The 9,912-nt window shown below is 44.1% G+C and overlaps 1 protein-coding gene across 1 annotated transcript in view; it reads right to left on the minus strand.

The window, feature by feature from the left end:
* The window catches only part of NCOA3 (nuclear receptor coactivator 3), a 98,594-nt gene extending 93,582 nt beyond the window's left edge, over positions 1-5,012 (minus strand). The window contains 1 exon segment of the mRNA XM_081915474.1: positions 4,809-5,012. The gene's annotated coding sequence lies outside the window, so the exon portion shown is untranslated.
* Between the last annotated feature and the right edge of the window lie 4,900 nt (positions 5,013-9,912).

Below are 9,912 nucleotides of genomic sequence, written 5' to 3' on the forward strand. Positions count from 1 at the left end.
TAGTGCCCCTGATTAGTCATATTTCAAGATGTTCTTTACTACAGCTTTTGGCAATAGGTTCTCCATGAGTTACTTACTATCCTTGTTGCTTTCTTAAAACTTAAGAATGACCCAGCTTTTCCAAAACTTCTAGTTCTATCAAAGAGCTTTCAGTGATTCGAGTGTAATCAAAAGACTGAGAAAACAAGGAAGAGCTGGAGAGAAGAACGGAAGGAAGTTGCATGATTACACAATTTAAAATAGCATTCCTGGGCGCATCCATTATACACATGCTTGCCTGAATTATTATTTACCTCCTACCAAGTTAAATTTGGAAGTTATTAATGTTATCAGATAGTTGAATCCATATTCATTTGCTTAAGATTAATGGCATCACCCCCTTCACGCCATCTGCTTTAAGAAATAAGTTTTATGAAGCTTTTCAGTGTAGTTCTTCAACAGTGAAAGGTTGAAAACAGACTACAACTTACACATTGCAGCAAAATAAGCTGACCAATTCTAGGTTTATAAAATAAACAAGTTGCAAATATAGGAGCAACTGGATCAAAATGGCTTTGTCATGTGTCCAATCATAATTTGTCCTAGGACAATGTGTACTTCTCTGGGTGTGCTTGGTTGTTTTCTTTTCGGGGGGGGGGGGTCAGAATGCAAGCACAACTCAATTTGTAGCCCTATACCGACTTACATGGAAGTAAATTCCATTGAACACAGTGGAACTTAATTCCAAATAAATATGCACAGGATTACACTACACACAGTATATATTTTAAGGTGAAGTGCAATTCAGTTTGGGACAATGCAGTTTCTGCAAGTGAATGAATCCTTCATTATATAGCTGTCAGATTAATTCCAAAATGATTTAAGAAAGCTTTGACTGACTATGTCTCCTCATTAAAACAGCAGTGTTTGTAGGAGGAGGTGGGGGAGGGGATTAAAAAAAAGGTAATACGTATATATGTTGTGTTTTCATCTTGTGAACTCTTGTGAATTGTATGAAGGGTGGTATACCAATTTAATTGATGGTGATGACGATAACCAAGATTTAGAACTGGCATGGGAGTGATTGGCACTGATGAAATGGTTGTGCCAAATGTTGGGGCAGTAAGTCATTTAATCATCTATTCTAAACACTGGAATTTTCTATAGCTTGCAGGCATCCAGTTGCCCACTCCAGCCTTGAGAGATTGATTCTCAAGTTTCTGAGAAGAGGAACATCCTTCAAAATCTTTTGAAATGCACTTCAACCACACTAAATTGTCTAGCTGAGGAAGCATATTAATTGTCTAGCTGAGGAAGCATATTAAGACTATCATAGAGTCTTCTTTGGATTGCCGACTTACCAGCAAATATATAAAAAAATTGTCCAGTAGCACCTTAGAGTCCAACTAAGTTTGTTCTTGGTATAAGCTTTTGTGTGCATGCACACTTCTTCAGATACACTTGTGTGCATGCACACGAAAGCTTATACCAAGAACAAACTTAGTTGGTCTCTAAGGTGCTACTGGACATTTTTTTTATATATTTCGACTGTGTCAGACCAACACGGCTACCTACCTGAATCTTACCAGCAAATGTAGTGTTTCCTAAAGAGAGGGCCTTGGTCAGCTTCTGAGCACCTGGACTTCCTAAAAAGGGACTCCATCACTCACTCCTCTTGCTTACACCAATAGCCATACAGCCCAATCCTATACTTGTTTACTTAGATGTCCCAATAGGTTTAGTGGAAATTACACCCACATGGGTGGCGCTGTGGGTTAAACCACAGAGCCTAGGACTTGCCGATCAGAAGATCGGCAGTTCGAATCCCCGCAACGGGGTGAGCTCCCGTTGTTCGGTCCCTGCTCCTGCCAACCTAGCAGTTTGAAAGCACCTCACAGTGCAAGTGGATAAATAGGTACCGCTCTAGCGGGAAGGTAAATGGCATTTCCATGTGCTGCTCTGGTTCGCCAGTAGCAGCTTAGTCATGCTGGCCACATGACCCGGAAGGTGTACGCCGGCTCCCTCAGTCAATAAAGTGAGATGAGCGCCGCAACCTGAGTCAGCCATGACTAGACCTAATGGTCAGGGGTCCCTTTACCTTTTAAGTATAGACAATGTAGCTTTGATTACACACATTAGAGGTTTTTAATGTATTATTTAAGATTACACACTTTAACATACTATTGGCAATTCATTTTCTAACATTTTATCCCTGAATAAATCTTTAAATTCTGATTTAGACTAATGCATTCAATTTTTTTTTGTTTGACTGTACAGATTACTACTATTTTATTTTAATATTTCTCAATTATTGGGAAAGCTCTTATATTTCATACTAAGAACATATAGTTATTAGTTATTTCTCCTACTTGATAAAAAATTTAAAAGCCATTTTGTGCACACACCCATTTTTGCAGTTAAAAATCCTAACTGAACATCTTGCAATGCATAATAATACAATCTGAGAGGCTCATAGGTAGCTGTCACTTGTAAGCAACTGTCTCAATGCCAAAAAAAAATGTTCACTCATTCTTAAAATTACAAACTCTAGAATGAAATAGTATTTGGCATGCTAAAGATAGTATTTTCTCTTTTTATATTCAGAATAATCATAGCAGCATGTCAAGCGCTATGTGAACACAATGCAAAAATAAGATATTCGATTACTGCTCATATTGCTCATTTATATGCAAGACCTGAAGCAACCTCCAATGTCAGACTAGTGTCCAATATCATTTTAGACATAGAGTTCAATGCCTTCCTTTCCTCAAGTGTCTCAGTAAGTGTATTTTGGGTTTCCCCTCCAATATTTACAAAAAGTCAGGCTTTTTTGTTCCCATTTTATACACCATCTGTGTTATTAAGCTCTGTACAACCTACGAATACTGTTCCTTTTTATTCTATTGTGATCAGGGGCTTTCCCCTTCTAGTCTGCATTTTGGCTCAGCTATTTGGTGCATATCTGATAAGCAACTGCACACAGAACACAAATTACATTACAACGACAACTTCCCAGTTAAAGGCATACAAAATAGCTTTAATTAATTTATAAGACTTAAACAGATATTAAATATTTTAAAAACTTAAAGACCAAACCTAGCTTGAAACAGCAATTTAACAGCTTGTTCTAATGCAGACGGAGCATTTGTGTGTTCAAAACCATGGCTCCCTCTACATCACCACACTCACCAGTGTATTACCTCATTATAGCTATTATTTGCATGCAACTTATTTATTTTGACCAGAAAACATAATGTGACATAACAACATTTCAAAAAGAGACAACGCAAAAAGACATCTTTTAAAATAAAGGACCATATTTAAGCATTAAACATTCAGAATCCCAAATCCTATGGCCAAAATACTTTGGGAAGATATATCTCCCCATCTCCAACAACCATTAAGGGTGGTTTTGCTGGGTGCTTTTACCATTTAAAGTGCTCAAACCGGCCACAAGCTAAGTCTGTGTGCTGGACAGTGGGCATAATACACTCTCCCATATATGAAAGACTAGGCTCGTCCAATTTTTCTTCAATGTTATTATCAGGAGTGCCAATATTTAACGGAGCTTGTCATACAGTCGGTACCTGTTATATTTACATGTTCTTCATGCTTTAATCATTTGAAGTCAGAGGCAAAGTATCTAGAAGAGCAACCCTATCCTTTAAAACAACACAATTAAGCTGCGCTACAAGAAAAGGGGGCTGGGAAGCAAATGTCTTCTTTTCCCCCAAGCAACTTGGCAAAGCAAAGAGACACAACACAGGAACCGCAGCCAAGGCAGCAGCAGCACCTTGCACAGGACAGCGAGGCAAAACTTTAAAACAAATAAATAAATCGCTGGGTTGCTTCAGCGTCGGGCAGTTATCCCAAGCGCTCTGCCCTTCCTACCCAGCCAGTTGGTAACAAGCGGAAAGACGGAAGCTGCTGCTGCTGCTTCTCGCTTCCAAAAAAAGAAAGAAAGAAAAGAAAAGAGCCACCTCGCCATGGCTGAGAGACGCACCACAAACGGCCAACAGAGGCAGACACCAGGCATCCATCCTCTCACCCGGGTCCCGACCAAAGCACAAGAGCGTCTCCCGCTCGCCCTCGTGTTAACGAAGCAGGAGACTTACCCGCTTGAAACTTACCAAGCCGGCAGGGGAAAGAGGGAGGGAGGGTGGCGATGCTGGGGGCGAGTTTCCCCCACCCACCGGTCCCCAAATTTACCTGAAGTTAACTGGCTGCCCCCGCCCCTCGCCTTCCTTTCCCACCCAGACTCGACAGCAACAGATCTTGAGCAAGGGAAGAGGAGCAGAAACCACCGCACGGGTTGGGTTTGGGTCCCTCCAAAACGCGTCTGCTCCCGAGTGCCCGTGGAAAGGCGTGCAAGGCGAAAGACACGTGAAAAGGGAAACAAGTTCCCTCCCTCGCGACGCACGCCGAGGGGGAAACAAATCCCACCCCAACAAAAAGCCAGGCAAAGCCGCCTTCTCAAAGTCCCCTCTTCTCTTCCCTCCGGGCACCTTAAAAGTCCTGTGAAGATGAGGAGACGCGCGAAGAAGAGACCCGCAGAAACGCAGCGCCCCGAGGCAATGATAATAATAACCTCCTCTTGCACTTTCCTCCTCTCCGCTGGCTCGCTCTCTCAACCGCCACCCGAGCCCCACGACGCCCCCCTGTGGAAGAGGCGCCCGAGAGAGAGAGGGCTGCCCCCTCGGCTGGCCGGTCTCCCGAGGCGGGGAATGGAAAAGGGGGAGAAAAGCAGGCGTCCCTCCTCACCCGTTTCACCCTCGCCGGCATATGCGGCAGTTGTTTCGCCTCCCGCCCCACGTCTGAACGCAACTCACCGGAGGATTTGTGAGGGGAGGGGGGCGGAGAGAAAAAGGAGAAGGAGAGCCGAGCGTTGCCTTCTGCCCAGCGCCCCCCTCTCGCTCTCGCTCTCTCCTCCCCGCCTCACGCTCAGCTCGCGTCCGCCATTTTGATCTCTTGACTGGATTTAAAATAGGAACCAGCCTCCTCAGAAGCAGCCGCCAGATACAGCCGGAGCCAGCCCGGCAAGCGCGTGGGCAGCTGGGATTTGTAGTTCAGCATCCGCCTCCGAAGGGACGTCGGGGTCCTGTGTTACTCCGCGGCTGTACGTGGCCGCGCGGCGCCTCGTTTCGCAAAGCCCTCTGGGATTTGTAGTCTCGTCCGTGAAGGCATCTTCGCGTTCCTTCCGCCGCTCCCTTCGACCGAAGCGCTTCGCTTCTGCCTTGAAAGGAGCGAGCGTTACTTTTAACCACAGCGTGAATCAGAACAGAGCCGTTGTGATCCTGGATTTCTGCCCAATGTGAATAAAGTGGGACAAAGATAAAATACATCCAGGCCCAGCAAACCTCCCGCTGGAAGCTGTGTCCACTCAAATAAACAACCTGCACACCGACTTTTTAAAAAGAAATTGGCAAGGCTTTGAATTCCTGGAGAATAAAATAATTTATTTGGCAGGGAAGGTGGGGGGAGTAGAGAAGCAGTCACTGTGTCACTGGATTTGAGTTTACGCCACTGTGACAAAATTTTGAATGTTTCAACATCCCAAAATGATTTACAGTACAATTAAGGCTTCAACTAGTTTCCGAACTGATTGGTGGAAGGAAGTATTTACTGAAATACAAGTTATATGTACAGATATGAAAAGGGCCCACTGCAGCTTGAGACCAAAGCCAAAAGAAAGTGCCCCACCAAGGGATATAATAATAGCTTTTGCTAATTATATGATCAAAGAAGAATTAATGAAAGCAGAGAGGAGGATCAAAGAACAAATTACTTAGGAAGAAAAGCAGATAACATTGCTACAGGATCCAAGTTCTGGAACTTTAAAGAAACAGCTGAAGTACTCAGAGGAGCAGGGGGAAAATATAAATGGGGGGTCAACTTTGCCTTGAACCTAGAAGTTGATGGTGTGCTCCATGCATGCACTGGATACTGCAATATTGGATTACTGCAATGTAGTCTATGTGGGGCTTCCCTTGCGCTTGACCCAGAAACTCTGTAATGCAGATGGTGCCTAAGAAGCAAGTTGTTCAGGTATTCCCCCTTGCTTCTACTATTGACCACCCAGAGCTAAAACAGGAGGATAGCTTATTGTTTTACCCATTTGAGGAACAGAAGGACTTTTCGTATTATAGACATACCAGGCAAAAGTCAATGTATTCCCTCTAAACTGCTTGAGGCTAAATCAGTTGCAGCTAATTGCTTCCAGTGGATTTAAGTTCTGTCTGTATGGACCATGTTTTTAATCCAGTTACATATTATTACTGATTTTGAGCAAATTACTTGCCGCATGTCATTCTGTAAGGCAGTGGTTTTCAAACTTCTTTCTTCGTGCTACACTTCCAGAATAAAAATTTGCTCATGCCACACCAATTTTTTTATTGATGAGAAATACAATGGAAGACAAAAAAAAAAGTCCTAGCAGTGCTGCATTTTGAAAATATATCTATCCATATTCTGCAAATAAAAAAAGATATTTTGATACTATACTATACAGTGGAACCTCGGCTTGCGAACGTGATCCATATGGGAGGCACGTTCGCAACCCGCAGCGTTTGCAACCTGCAGCACCGTGTCTGCGCAAGCACGGGCTGCGATTCAGCACTTCTGCGCAAGCGCAAAGCACAATTTAGTACTTCCGCACATGTACAAGCGCCGAAACCCAGAAGTAACCTGTTCCAGTACTTCCAGGTTTGGCGCGGTGCACAACCCGAAAACGCGTAACCTGAAGCGTCTGTAACCTGAGGTACCACTATACACTAAAATGTTTAAATGTTTCTTTGATTGTCCTTGAATCTTCTTGTCACACTTGCCATCCTCTCTTGCCACACCAGTGTGGCATACTACACGTGACCGTAAGGCAAGCATAAGTCCCACTATTTATAACTTACTGATTGGAAATACTGTATAGTTACTTATTAAGTATCATGGTGTGTTAAGGAGAAGTTATAGGCAGAAAGATGGTCACATGCAAGAAGAAACTAAATCATCTTCAAGATCAAATAAACAAATAAGCACCAAAATTCAGAAGTTGTTTTTAAGACTGTCAGTTAGCATCCTGTGCTGCTTACAACCAAAAAGTTATGTTTGCTCTTTGGCAAGTGAGACAAGTTATCTTATCCACATGTGATGGCTTTGTCAGTATTCGAGTTTTAACACATATTTACTGGCCAGCTTCTAACAATGTACCCTGGAATAGAACTCTTGGACATTCGTCCAAAACTAGAACAAATTACATTACGTAAAGTTTTTTTCTCACTTCCTATCTGTTGCTAAGACACAGCTGGGAGCACACTGGAAAGAATAAACTCGCTCCACAATAACAAATAATGTGCTACAGAATATGAGAGCACTTACTTATGGAAAAAGATCCATCTAGGATCCTATTTGTGAAACTTTAGGACCACAACAAATGCCAAAACAAGCAGCATTTAGTACCCAACACCCTTTTATATCCCACACGGAAAATGCCCCTGGCCACGGTCACCTAATAATTACTGAAACTATATTCCCTGCATCTTCTGTTTGGGGGTACATTCCTTATATTTTAGAGATTTGAAGCTGAATTTTCTGTTCCCTTGCTTTGTTCTTGTTATTGTTGCTGCAATCCATCTGTCTCAGGACACAATGGAATAGTGAGCCTTTGTGGAGGGCAGTTACAGCACCTGCTGTGGCTGTGTAGACCAATACAGGAGAGACATGTTTTATTGCAGGTGTGGCGGGGGATTATGGCACCTGGTTTTGCTGCTACAGGTGCATTATGGTGTGTCTTCTCTCTGCATTCCGCCCAGTGATCATTTCTCCTCTGGTCACTCCAAAATGGCCTCCCTCAAAATGCTTGCATGTAGAAAGCAAGGGAAGCCTATACCCACTCCCCACCCCCAACCAAGCTCCCAAAATCCAGCAGCAAGAAGGAAAGGGCTACAGTAGTTATCTCCCACTTGGACTACTGCAATGCACTCTACGTGGGGCTACCTTTGAAGGTGACCCAGAAACTCCAACTAATCCAGAATGCGGCAGCTAGACTAGTGACTGGGAGAAGCCGCCGAGACCACATAACACCGGTCTTGAAAGACCTACATTGGCTCCCAGTACGTTTCCGAGCGCAATTCAAAGTGTTGGTGCTGACCTCTAAAGCCCTAAACAGTCTCAGCCCAGTATAGCTGAAGGGGTGTCTCCACCCCCATCGTTCAGCCTGGACACTGAGGTCCAGCTCCGAGGGCCTTCTGCGAGAAGCAAAGTTACAGGAAACCAGGCAGGCCTTCTCGGCTGTGGCACCTGCACTGTAGAACACCCTCCCATCAGATGTCAAGGAAATAAACTGTCTGATTTTAGAAGACATCTGAAGGCAGCCCTGTTTAGGGAAGTTTTTAAAGTCTGATGTTTTCTTGTATTTTTAATATTTTGTTGGAAGCTGCCCAGAGTGGCTGGGGAAACACAGCCAGATGGGCGGGGTAATTATTATTATTATTATTATTATTATTATTATTATTATTATTATTATTATTATTACAGTGAGGCTCAGACTGGAAAATGAACCACACCAGCACCAAAAAAATTCTCCCTCCGATATGATTCTTTACGTGCGCAGAGTAGCATCGCTGTATCCGGGAGCAACACGATGACGATGGTGATATTTTTAAAAATCCTAAATTATTAGCACACACAAGTGAAAGCAGTTCAACAGTAGACGGAAGTAGCGCCAAAGGACAGCGGCTACTTGTGACAATAGCTTTTCTCTCTGAATCACGACAATCACGACACGAGGAGGGGAAAGGGAGGGGTTTCCCTCCAAGCCTCTCCCCGCCCCCGTCCGCCCCCCCCCCCCAGCCCCTTCTCCTGAGGATGATAAGCGGGGAAATTTCCCGCTCGGTTTAGAGGGGAGAGTTCGGCGTGGCCCCGCCCCTCTCTCCTCGCTCTGCCACCGCGGCAACGCCCGGAATGATGGGCAGGAAGGCGGGCGGGCGGAGCATGCGCACTTGTGGCAACAACTCTTGACACAAGGCCCGCCCTACGCCCCGGTCACTCCACGCCGTCTCGCTCTCCCATAGGCCACACGGCACACGTTGCCGTGGTAGCCGGGTGAGGGCGGGCTGGTTGTTGGAAGGAGGTCGACGGACGCTGCTAGGAAGTGTCCAGGGCAGCACGCGGCGGGGTGGTGTGATTTGGCGTGTGTGTGGTTAGAACAAGCCGAGTCAAGGCAGCTGTGCAAAATAGATTGGTGAGTTTAGGACAGGCAGGATCCGCCTCGAGCATCAGGATCCACATGTAAAGCCTTGTGGTGACAGGAAAATGTTGTTTACTCGTGTCTGACTCTTCGTGACCCCCTGGACCAGAGCACGCCAGGCACTCCTGTCTTCCACTGCCTCCCACAGTTTGGTCAAAGTCATGCTGGTAGCTTCGAGAACAATGTCCAACCATCTCCTAATTGGAAACAATGCCCCTTGAACTCATTGTGGCTCATTTCTCATTACTGAAGCACAATATCATCCTTCCAAATGTTAACTATGTCTAAGCACGGGGGAAACCAAAACTGGTTATTATGGTTAACAATAGGTAACACATCTGCCAGCTGTAAATAATATTGCACATTTGTTCCACTTTGAACATTTTGTTTCAATTGAAGAGTAAGTTTATTAATGGTTTAGTTCTTAGTTTGTTTTGTTTTGAATGATTTACAGAATTTTTATGGTATTTTTACTGATAAATTTGTTGTTTTATACTTTGAGTTTATTTTAAACAATCAAGTGGTGTATAAAATTTATGAAATAAATAACAGTCAACATACAGTGTAGCAGTTTTCCAAAATGGACTCATTTTCTGTTCTCACTCACTTGCAGGTGTCTGTAACTACCATCACTTTTAGGCCTTTATTCTGTATTTGCACCAAGAGCAAGGTGGTACCTGACTGGTGGGCAAGAA

The sequence above is a fragment of the Podarcis melisellensis genome (assembly GCF_964234715.1).
Source record: "Podarcis melisellensis genome assembly, chromosome: 6".
Taxonomy (NCBI): Eukaryota; Metazoa; Chordata; class Lepidosauria; order Squamata; family Lacertidae; genus Podarcis; species Podarcis melisellensis.